We start from the raw sequence: 12792 nt of genomic DNA, 5'->3' as shown, positions 1-12792 counted from the left end.
GAGATGGCTCAGAGGTTAAGAGCACCATCTGTTACTCCAAAGGTCTTGAGTTCAATTCCCAGCAACCACATGGTGGCTTACAACCATCTACAACGAGATCTGGTGCCCTCTTCTGGCCTGCAAGCACACATGTGGGCAGAACACTGCATTCATAATCAATAAATCTTTTAAAAATTCAAGCACATTCACTTCAAAAGTCAGCACTATTTCAATATTCAACTGGAATAAAAAATGAAAATACAGGGAGGAGGCAAATTTCATCCCAATGTAACAGTTTTTTTTTTTTTTTAATTAATTCTAAGCAAGGCAATGGTGGCACACACCTATGACCCCAGCTAGCACTTGGAAGGCAGAGGCAAGTGGATCTCTGTGAATTTGAGCTCAGCCTGGTCTACAGAGCAGTTCCAGGACAGCCAGAATTCTTAAGAACACACATCACCAAATGAAAAAAATTGGAAAAATTTCAACCATTATACAATATGGAACTGAAATTCCCACTCAAGGACCATGCCAATTCTAATCTAGTTCAGGGATATAAATATGCCTAAACTAGCAGATGAGTGAAGATCTTTCATTTGCTCACTTTCTTTAATGCCATACTTAGGACTTAGACATTTTGGTTATCAAACTATTACATTCAAATTTTTTGAGAAGCTTATAGGTACAATGTAACAAATGATGAGGTGGGGTTGAAATCCAACACTATACCCAAGTCTATTCAAAACAAGTAAATTCCTGGTTGGGGAAGAAAGAGCAATAATCTTAAGGAAGCAACAAATTTTAGCAAAGCTGCATGCTGGGTTAAAATAGAACTCTCAAAAATACAGAGGGAGATGAGAAGATTCCTCCACAGGGCATGTGGCTAGGGTTAATGCTTATTAAACACTGTTCAGAATGTTGCTTTCTAGGTCTTTTTGCAAGTAGCACTTGGGAGCTGGGGGTAGGGTGATGAGTAAAGCAGTTAGCTGTTGGACCCTCAGATTGTCAGCTCTAAGTCCCTTCATTCTCTACTGCCAGGCAAGCAGGCCCCTTTTTTGTTAACTGCTAACACTGTTCTAAGGGCTGAGCTTTTATGAACCTCAATTACTCTAAAGAAAGTATTTGAGGGTGGGGGCTGGAAAGAGAGGAGGGAGGGAAACTGCAGGCAGGATGTAAGATAAATAAAATTTAAAAAGAAAAATAGAAAACCTACTCTAGCAGCAATAACCAAGGTTTCAATGCTGCTGAAGCCACACCAGCTTCATATCATGACTAGCCCAGGCAACCTGCACTAGGTTTAAAAATCTCCATGCAGAAAAGAGAACCCTTGTTGCTGGTGCAGCAAGGGGCTTGCGCCTCATAGAACTGGCATCCACGCACACACAACATTACAATCTCAGCAAAAGTATGCTATGCCTTTGTGTAACTATAGAAGCGGCTATGCTTTAGTATGACATGCTGGCCTGGGAGATGTCTTCTCTGTTCTTTGCCTAACCTACTCCAATAATGTAACATTACACCTAATGTGTTTTGTTTTTTGTTTTGTTTAAATAATCTGCTTTATCAAGAGTAGATTAGACTGAGGTGGTAACACTAAGAACAGAAAGAACTCCAGGCTTCTAGTTCCAGGCAGTGGGACACTGAAAGCAACACCTAGAAGACAATGGGAGAATTACTCCTAAGACTTTAGAGGCCCCAGTTCATTCTGCAATTAGGTGACATCTGAAGAGTTTCAAATACTTGCCAAGTGACTGAGGGATACAAGGGACTGAAGGAGCACTGGGAGGGAAGTGATGGGCTAAGACAATAGCAGGCAAGAATCAGCTGTTAGAAATCAAGACAGAAAACCTCAGTAGCTGCAAGAGTTCTACATAGTTGCCAAGGGTAAGAGCTGAAGGTTCAGCCAGGTGTGGTGGCACACGCCTTTTATCCCAGCACTTGGGAGGCAGAGACAGGTGGATTTCTGAGTTCAAAGCCAGCCTGGTCTACAGAGTGAGTTCTAGAACATCTAACACTACATATAGAAATCCTGTCTCAAAAAAACAAAAACCAAACAAACAAAAGAACTGAAGGTTCCAAACCCCAAACTTCACAAGTTGCAACATCAACAGGTATGATGGGACAATGGCTTTGATGCCCCAAGAGCTTGCTTTGACCTGAATACCTAAAACTGTGAAGTCTCTAAATCTAAGAGTCTATAGCCATAGATCTCTAGTTCTCAGGATGAGTGATTTGAAATCCAGAGCCACAAGCTGTTGGGCTTCAAACCCACGACACCTAAGCCCTAACCCTGTTACGATACAGGTGGTTCCATTAGCCTGCTCTCAGGGACCTTGCAACTGCCAGGGGCACTAGCTGTGCTGCAAATAAAAGGGCTGACCAGCTGGGTCTGTCTCTGTCTCTCTCTGCATTTCTCTCCCTGTGTGCTCGTGCTCTCTGCCCCTTTCCCCTGTTGTCCCGTCTTCATGGCAACTTTTCCTAGTCTCATCCCCTGAGGCTGGTGAACTCATCTGGGAGCCATTCCCAAATAAACCTGCCCTTTTTTATTTTAAATTCAGCTTAATTAGCTTATTTCATCAGTGAAGGAAAACCTATTATTTTGGTGCTGAAACACAGGAGAAACTGAGTCTCCAGCCCAGTGGTTCAGGCCCTTCCCAGCCACATGGGGACTGCTTTTCTTTCTCTCTCTGACTTTTTAATCCTAGCACTCGGAGAGGCAGAGACAGACAGATCTCTGAGAGTTAGAGGCCAGACTGGTCTACAAAGCAAATCTGACACAGCCAAGGCTATACAAAGAAGCCCTGTCTTGAAAAACAAACAACAACAAAATCTATACATGAGTATCTGTATATGTGATTCACCTCTTATTTAGGGCATCTATATGGTGTGTGTGCATATATAACACAAATTCAATTCCATGTGTGTAACTTGGGTGCAATTCATTAATATATATATTAGGAAAATAAATGTTTTTAAATAGCAACCATGTTGGCCACTGGATTTGCAACCTGCCATGTAACTTCACCATCTTACGATGACCACATGGCATAAAGCAACAATCATAAAAGTTCTTAGTTGTAATACACTGTGTTTATTATTTGAATCTCCTTTTAGACTATGAAAGCAACAAGTCTCAAATATTTTAGATTGATATGGATTTTTATGTGATGACGATGATTAAAGGTTGTATTTGTTATAACATACAGTATAGTCAGTTCAACTCTGGTTTACAATATACTGTATAAAATGGTGAAATTTTAAGGTTATAAAGGTCTATTCAAGTTAACAAAAACTAATTAAAGATGTATAACTACTTACGTCTTTGCTAACTGCTTAGCACCAAGATGACAAAAATGTTTAATAATATATATTTAATAATCAAGATCTATCTATAAACTCCTAGGGTCTACCGAGGTTCACAGTAATACTTGCCTAGCTTCTTTGTCTTTTAAGGTTTAGCTGTTGGGTAAACTAAGGCACACAGAAAACTACACTGGCCTATAATGGTAAAATGTAGTAGGACCGTAAACTTGCCACTCTCCCTATGGACCTTATCTATGATTAAAAGTTTTATTTTGATACTACAAAAGCTTCAATTCAAAGATTGTTATTTTTAAGGCTCAAACTAAACAGTGATAAAGCTGCAAAATCCTAATGTTATAGAAGCTTATAAGCTACTAACTGTTAATGATAAGAAGAAATGTAAGCTGGTAATCAGTCGGTTACCTTATAAATTGTCATAAACTTTGTGTTCAGAACTATATTTGTAGTCATGCTAAATACTAATGTAATTAATTACAGGAATAAGCCTTGTTTAGCCTCCCGTATGTATTTTCAACAGCAGGTAACTATACTTTAAATAGACAGATGACCCTCAAATCCTTCAGAGATCTGCAGAATATGGCATTTAAAATGTTTAATAGAGCCAGGCGTGGTGGCGCATGCCTTTAATCCCAGCACTTGGGAGGCAGAGGCAGGCGGAGCACTGTGAGTTCGAGGCCAGCCTGGTCTACAAAGTGAGTTCAGGACAGCCAAGGCTAACACAGACCAAAAGTTTAATAGAAAAGCTTTTCATGATAGACATGCCAGCTCTTGACAGCACCTCTAATCTCTTCCAAAGACAACAGGCACAGAAGAACATGCAGCAGAAGCTAGCTTTAGATGTGGCAAAGCTCGCCATGGCCCCACAGACTGCCCTTTGCCTTAACTGCTGACAGCACACTGTCCAAGCTGTGGACAAGCAGGACATCAGGAAGTCAGCTGGCCCACTTTGCCCACAGTCCGCCCAAGTTCTCACTTTACAGAAACGTCTGTCAGATCTGCTAGGCCTGGTGGCTGAAGATGGATAGGCCACTAAACACAGAGGAACCTTCGGTGACTGCCCAGGTGCCCAGTAAATCTTTGTCATTTTTAATAGATTCAGAAGCTGCTTGCTCTGCCCTTCCTGTTTATTAAGGTAAAATTTATCCTTCTCAGGTTTATGATGGGTTTGAAGACTAGACTAGTAAAGTATTTATTAGTTTAACAGCAGCAACCAAGGTTTCAGCTATCTTGTCAGTCATCTTCATGTGTGCAAAAAATCAGGCCACAGGCCTCACTCTCCTAGAGCTACTGGGTCTAGACACAGTTCACCTTGCCATCAGACTCAGAAAAGAGATTTCAATGTAACTTTTTACTATTCCTTTATCTGAAGGAACTCACTTTACAGTGACTGCTCCCAATAATCAACTACCTGTAAAGTTTATATAAAACAACAAAAACTATAAAATAAATGAAAAATGCTTCAGATTCCTTTTCCTTGCTATGCTACTATTGTTTTAAGACTTCAAAGTTTAGGGTTTTAACATTAATCAATAGAGTTCTGATAAATTATTAATCTAATTCTGGTAAAGTCTCCCACTATACATACAATCCACTATCAACATAGTCAAAAGCTTAAGATTTTAAATTTCCTTTGGTTGTCTTCTAAGTATAGACTTAAAAGTCCTTCTCACTGTGCTAAATTTATATACATGCAGTCTTGTGGACTAAGGGAAGAAGCCCCTCCCTCACTGTTTGTAGTCATACTGAAAATCAAGGTCAAGCGGGCTTCCCCCTTCTCGTCCATGGAAGGCTTGTCTTCCCTGAGCTCACCTTAAAGAGTACTCATGCTTGTAACCCAGAACTGTTTTCCAAGATTCTACTATGACACAAAGTTGTGAGTCTATTGCCCTTTCTACAACGTGGGTTTCAGTACAGATTGCAAACAATCTTTTTGTAAACTTAAAGATTCTTGTTAGCTTCAGGAAATCAACTTGAATCCACCTCTCATAAATCAAATGGACTCCGGATAAGTACCCCTTTGTCAACCATAGCCTAAGGTTCCCCACATTTTGCCTATTCCAGAAGGTGGGGCCCCTCTCCCTTTCTGGTTTTGGTACTCCCTTGCCAACTACCAAGACCATGGGTCTAAAAGGTTTCAAATGTACACCTAAGGAAAAAAATTTCCTAAAGTTCTTAACATCTTCTGCCCCTGACAAAAATATAAATTGGATGCAGACAGAGTCAACAGTGAAACTCTGCCAAGATAGGGTAAGCAAGTCCTCAACAGTTCCTGCCTCACAAATATGTCTGTCAGATATATTGGGCCAGAAGGCTGAAGAAGATGCTCCAACGTTATAAAGAATTTTGGGTGACTATTCAGGTAGAAAACTGTCTCTGTCATCTTTTCATTTGGAAAGCTACTAACCTGCTCTCCTGGCATACTCAGGTAATCAAGTTTATCCCTTCTCAAGTCTCTGATGGAGTTGAAGACCAGGTAGCTTAGTTTTACAATAAAGCTTAATTGTTTAGAGGTCAAGATGTTTTTTGGTCTAGATACATATTCTAAGTTGGTAATGACAAGATGTGATGGAGATTTATTTACATTTGGAAATCTAGATACATCAAAATAGGAAAGATGTCTTCTTCAAGACTATCAAATACAAACAGCCAAAACACTAAGAATGTAACATTTATAATTCCTGATTGCGTGATGGTTCTTCTTGCTATAGGTAATCTATTGTATATATGTGTAATAATATAAAAAAATTTATATATATATGTATATATATGAATGGGTGGAAGGATAATAGATAGATAGATAGATAGATAGATAGATAGATAGATAGATAAATGTTCCAACATCTTGCCAAGTCTAGGTGTTTCCTCAAAAATCTGCATCCAGGACAGCTCCAAATCGGATAGTCCCAGATAGTCCTGCAGAGCCTGTACAGTGAATGACACAGCCTGCTTTTCCCAGACTTGGCCAATGTTCCAGCTTTTGGGGCCACCATAGCAATGACCCAGTTTCAGCAGGAAAGAGTCATAGCTGATTACATCATCCCTTATTTGTTTGTTAACAAAAAGGTTGGGGTGTTGGGCTTCAAACCTGGACCCTGCTAGTTAAAATAAAGGCAATTCCATCAGAGGGCTCTTGGGGACCTAGCAATTGGTTATGCATTACCTACTGCCACCAGGTGTGCCAGGCATGTGCTGCAGATAAAAAAAAAAAAAAAAAAAAAAAAAAAAAATCCCACCAGCATACCCAGATCTATCACTCTCTGCATTTCTCTCTTCCTGTGTGTGCACAATCTCTCCTTCCCCGCCAACACCGCCTCTCTCTGGCCCCTTACTGTCTGCATGGCTACTGGTCTCATCTCCTGAGGCTGGTAAACCCACCCAGGAGCTGTTCTTTTTCTTTTTCTTTTTTTATTTATTTATTTATTTATTTATTTATTTATTTTTTTTTTTGGTTTTTTGAGACAGGGTTTCTCTGTGTAGCCTTGGCCATCTTGGACTCACTTTGTAGACCAGGCTGGCCTCGAACTCACAGCGATCCGCCTGCCTCTGCCTCCCGAGTGCTGGGATTAAAGGCGTGAGCCACCACGCCCGGCTCTTTTTCTTTTTTTAATTTAAACTTTTTAATTCTATTTGAATTGTCTTATTTCATTGGCAAAGAAAACCTACTGTAAGCCTTTGGCACTGATGAGCTCAGAGCTGCCCATACTCAAGAAGGTACCCATACCTCTTTGTGATCTCCATCAAAACTGAGAAAAATGACCTATCACACACAGCCAGTCACTTATGAAAATGATTCAGATCACACATTTCCATCTCAGATGTCTATCGTCTCATCACAATGAATCAGTTTTAGAATTTTACTTTTATTAATGTAACATTTCGAAATACATTAGTCAGCAAGATACACTTCCACTGATTGGAAACCAATAAATCAACTAAATCAGCACAGTTATTAAAAAACTTCCTTTCAACGCTGAGCATAGTGGTGCGCGCCTTTAATCCCAGCACTTGAGAGGCAGAGGCAGGTGGATCTCTGAAGCCAGCCTAGTCTACAGATCAAGTCCCAGGTCAGCAGGGCTACATGGGAATTCCTGTCTCAAAAAACGCAATCAACCAAATGTGGAACTCTACTCTTTAAGTTCTGGAATTTCCAGATAGCCAACTGAGCTTGGTCTATTTCGACAGACTCCCTTTCTCAGCAGGGTTCTCTCTTAGCCTGATCTGGAGACCCACAGATCCCCTAAGGAGTGTCATATAGCCCTCTGGAAAGATTACAGGCCCAACCTTTTCCTGATAGAACTGGCTCAGCAAGCACCTGGGGATTCCTGGAAATACTCCACCCTATGCTAAGGAAATTATAGCCGTCGGCAAATGACCTTTAATAGTACCTGGAAGTTCTTCCCCCACCCACAGGACAATTAAGTACTGCATTCTGCTTGTGCTAGGACCCCTTGTTACTGCATGTAAATGAGGTGCTGTACCACTGCATGTAAATCAAGTATCCTGGCACCTTTAGCCCCATAGAATCAGAGACATTCACCCTCAATCCTCTCCGCACTGCCCTGGTTCACGAATAAAGGCTGGCTGGCTTACTCTCTCGTGTTCAAGCCATTCCTCCACCATGACCATCTGAGACTCCATTTATTCTGGGGAAGTGAGGGCACCCTCCTCCCTGAAGAATTGCTATTGGACCCCTGGGGTTTGACTGCCAGTCAGGCAGCAATGGCAGAGCTCACTTGCTCAGTGCTGAGCACTGTTGAAGCACCTGCCGGGCCTTGTCTCACCAGACCTGCCTTCCAGCTGGTTTCCTGTGTTCATGCTTAGGACAGCAGCTTAACCACGGAGTTGTAAAACTTTGGTATTGCCACAGGCCTTTGGAATGCCCAAGCTTCCACTGCCATCTGATACCAGCAATCTCACTCTAAAACAGCTAACTGTAATACCATCTCCCCCAGTGAGACCAGAAGCCTCACCATGAGCACTCTAAGCCAGGAGAAATGGGACCTTTGACCTCAAGATCATCTGATCCAAAAGCAAGCATCACATGGACCAGCCACAGGAAATGGAACCTAGGCCATCTGCCAGACACTGAATGACAATCAAACAAATTTCTTTACAAAGGAAAATTTTCACAACAAAATACAGGAAATCCCTTTCTATCACCTCAACAACAACAACAACAACAACAACAAAAATCTTGCAAACGTGATCTAGGCTATAAGCCATTTGCTTTTTATTGCTACTCACTTATCAGCCAAAACTGAGCCCTGATACAATGTTTTCTACTGTAGACTACTCTGTATCCCCAAAACCCCAACAGTCAAAACACCTTTTAATGTTCATTTGTCTTGCCTATCTATAGCCTTTTAAATTCTATTTCATGAAAACAGTGCGCACAGTTCTCTTTCAGCTGCTCCTTTTAAGCTCTTTACAGATTCTCCGTATCTTTTCTCCCTTGAGTCATATAGGAATGAGTTTTCTCTAACATTGAAGACCTTACCTCTTGACTGATTCCCAAAAAGCAATGAATACCACAGCTTCAGCTATAAAATTATGAAACTAAGCGTTGACCCTGCCATCTCACCTATGGGTTAGTTGCTCCTGAAAACTGCCATCTGAATTTTTTTGTTGTTTGTTTTACAGAGTCAGGCTTTATATGTGTAGACCAGGCTGGCCTTGAACTCACAGAGATCCACCTGCCTTTGCCTCCAGAGTGCTGGGATTAAAGGTGTGCGCCACCAAAGCCCAGCTTGTGTTTATTTAAATTCACCTGAATTCAGTACTTCTAAACTGAACATATATCCTTCCCTCAAAACCTAAGTCTGAGGTCTACTAGTGTTATTCACAATAATCAAGTAAGTGGTAACAACTCTAATGTTCTATGGGTGTGCTGATTTTTTTTAATGTTGACTTTTTAAAAATGTGACATTCCATACAATCTAATATTACTCAGCAATTTTTTAAAAAGTACTGGTATATGCTACATGAAACTTTGAGAACATGCTAAGTAACAAAATAACTCCTAAGGACATAACACCTATACCCATAGATCAATGCATTGCTCAACCCTCATCAAAGAAGCTTCTTGTAGTAGATGGTAATTAACAGAGACTGTGCACAGAGACTTTGAAACACTCACTCAGCCCTAAATAGGGTATCTTTATCATGTCTCTCCCCTCAAGTATCAAGGATCTATCTATGCAGAAAAGGAAACCAGGCAGAAAGGCTGTTAAAGTCAAAGGCAGTAGACTACTTCAAGAAACTGCATTTTCTAGACACAACAGTTTACACAAGATCTGCACAAACTCAAGCCCAACAAAATTCCAGCATGGAAATGTATAAGTGAAAACCAAGTACTATCCAAGCTACAATTGATAGCTCCTGGGAAAGGGGGTAACATAATATTCCCCTCCCCATCTCCCCACATGGCTCAAGGTCACCACCACTCTGGACTCTCCCAGATTTATTTGTCTGCCTCTTGGCTGTGCTCCCGCACATACCTATTATAAACTTTCTCCTTCATCATACCTAGGAGCAGTCATGTCTTTTCCTCTATTTTTTTTTTTTTTAATTTAACATCAAAATGACATATTTTTGTAATGGTATGTCCTGATCTTCATCTGCTTTCAGTTTTTACTGAATGTGGCTAAAATTTATTTATTTATTTTTTACTACTTGTCAATAATGGAAAAAAATGACAATTCACAATCAGACAAAGCAGATGAATGAAAAGGTAGCAGCATGTAAGAATCTGACGATGACATGTGAGTGCTGTTAAAGTTCTTCTAATAACTGTTTCTCTTAGCTTTTTTTTTTTTATTTTTTGAGACAGGGTTTCTCTGCGCTAGTCTTGGCTGTCCTAGACTCACTTTGTAGACCAGGCTGGCCTCGAACTCACAGCGATCTGCCTGCCTCTGCCTCCTGAGTGCTGGGATTAAAGGCGTGCGCCACCACGCCCAGTTTAGTTTATTTCTTAATCCAGCTATCACAAAAATAACTGAGATTCTATTATAATACAAGGCTTCACAACACAATCTGAGCAGTTTAAGTCTGTTCTTAACCCTCTATGCTATTTTGTCTCACTCCCAGCGAACATTCCAGAGATACATGTACTATGTAGCTTTCCTCAGCTCCAGCTCCTTATCCTCCTTGGACCTCTACCAGTGGCTGAATCCCCTACTTCTTCTCCTCACTCCTCCTTCCCTGGTTAGCAGGAAGTCCAGCCCTATTCTCTCCCCTGCTCATTGATTGGCTGTAAGCTGCTTTATTGACATAACAGGAGGACAATTGGGGAGCAGAATTTACACATTTAGACAGGAAATGAGAATTTAAACTACACAATAACCTTATGCTTACAGAGTGTACCTTATAAAGGGACCTCAGAAGCTTCAGATGAGGTGTTTGAGTAGACAAACTTTCTCAATCAATGTATAAGTAATTTTTCATTTTGAGGTGTTTTTTTTTGTTTGGTTGGTTTTGGTTTTTCAAGACAGGTCTCTCTGTGTAGACTTGGCTGTCCTAGACTCGCTTTGTAGACCAGGCTGGCCTCAAACTCACAGAGATCCACCTGCCTCTGTCTCCCGAGTGCTGGGATTAAAGGCGTGCGCCACCACTCCGGACATTCTTTCTTTCTTTTCTTTCTTCTTTCTTTTAAGGAAAAGAGAATAGAGCATTCTCACTCCACTCGAGATGGTAACAACTACTTCTCCTAGTGTGATCGGAAGTGACAGAATCCTTCAGAGAAAACTGTGTTGAAGAATTAAACTAAAATCTAAACTGTTTGATACAGGTTATAATCTGTGATAGTCTGACACACATACAAAATAAAAATTGAAAAGCTAGGCAGGAGTAGTGGTGTAAACCTGTAATCCTAGTACTCAGGTAGCTAAACAGCAGGATCTTCCTCTAGTTAGAGGCCAGCCTGGGCTACCAAGCCGACCCCGTCTCAAAGACAAAACAAACCAAAAACTGCTTAATCATACAGCTTTAGTACTTTAGTTCCTCACTTAAACAATTTGAGTATTTTATAAATTTCTCATCTTTCCAAAGTTACTTTTGAAAATGTTGCTAATCATTGTCCTGTCACCTAAAACTATCTTAATGTAAAAAAAAAAAAAAAAGCTATTACTACAATTTATATTTTAAAAATTACTTGTACAGTTATAAATTGTCTATTGAATAAATAAAACGGGCATGTTAATTATTTTTTATTCTTTTCTACTAGAAAAGGTAACGCTGAGAGGAAAAACACTGGGCTGAATACTAGGCTTAAACTAATGAGAACTGAGATTCTGAGGTTTACAGTTCACCCACATTATGGCTCACTACCGCTACAAAAGTCCAAAATGTCAAAGGCGAAATGTTTTCCAAGTTTCAAAGTTTCTCCTTACTTCTTACAGGGGAGAAACAATTCCAAAGGTTTTTGTTGCTGTTGTTTGTTTTAAGACAAGGTCTCACAACACCACCCTGCTTGCCCAGAGGGCTGGGATTACGAGCATGCCTCACCACACCTGGGCAATACTAGACCGATTAAACTGAGGATATTGTACTCTCTAAAGCAGCTCTTCCTAATGGGACTCACCCCTAGAGCTCTTCTCCCCTCTATTTTACAGAGATGAAGGTGAATTCATACTAAGCACTAAAGTCATGCCACAGATTACATGCTGACTGCCAAAGGAAAAGTTTCAATAGTCAACATTTTAATTAAGAGATCAAAGCTAGTCTACTAACAGTACACAGTCTCCCCATGCTTTATAATATGAATGATTCCACATGATTTATGAAATACTATAAATATGTAAATATATATATATATATATATATATATTAAGTTTGAATGTATCCAAGCCTTTTAGCCTTAATTTCAAGTTTATGTACTACACGCATTTATCAAATTTTAGCAAATATTCTTATTTTTCTTGAATGTGACCATAGTATTGTGTTATAGTATAGAGAAAAAATGGTCTTTATCTTTTATTTACTGATATACACATCCAGTACTTAGGGGTGAACTGTCACATCTTCAACAAGTAGTCATGTCCAACAGACTGAGACAAAGCAAATGTGACAAAATGCTTACAATATTCACACTACGTGGTAGGCACCTGAAAGCGCTATATTCAACTCCCAATATGCTTGAAAAAACATGGTCACTAACAACATCCAAAGATAACAAATGATCTCAGAAATTAAAATGTCAAAGAATGGCAAATTGAAGAGAATTCTTAAATATGGAGGCCTATGCCTCCTTACCTACTCTCACGCACCTCATCGCAATGAAAATGGGGCATTCAATAGTGAGGTGAGACTAAATAAGGTGTCCTAAAACTCAAGGTTCTGTAATTGGCCCTGGTAGCCAAGTGTTTTCATTGTCATCTGAGGGTGACCTTCAAAACATGTCCGTCAACAAAAATCTCTCAGAAAAGGGACAGAGGGATAACAACATTAAGTGACATCATGACAGATGCAGACGCAAGAAACAATTACAATGGT

At 40.1% G+C, this 12792-nt stretch overlaps 1 protein-coding gene across 5 annotated transcripts in view; it reads right to left on the bottom strand.

The window, feature by feature from the left end:
* Nucleotides 1-12792, bottom strand: part of Znf280d (zinc finger protein 280D) — an 88016-nt gene that overhangs the window by 74121 nt on the left and 1103 nt on the right. The gene's annotated exons all lie outside the window — the stretch shown is intronic.

This window comes from Acomys russatus, chromosome 32 (genome assembly GCF_903995435.1).
Source record: "Acomys russatus chromosome 32, mAcoRus1.1, whole genome shotgun sequence".
Lineage (NCBI taxonomy): Eukaryota > Metazoa > Chordata > Mammalia > Rodentia > Muridae > Acomys > Acomys russatus.
This window is presented reverse-complemented; position numbering and strand designations above follow the sequence as displayed.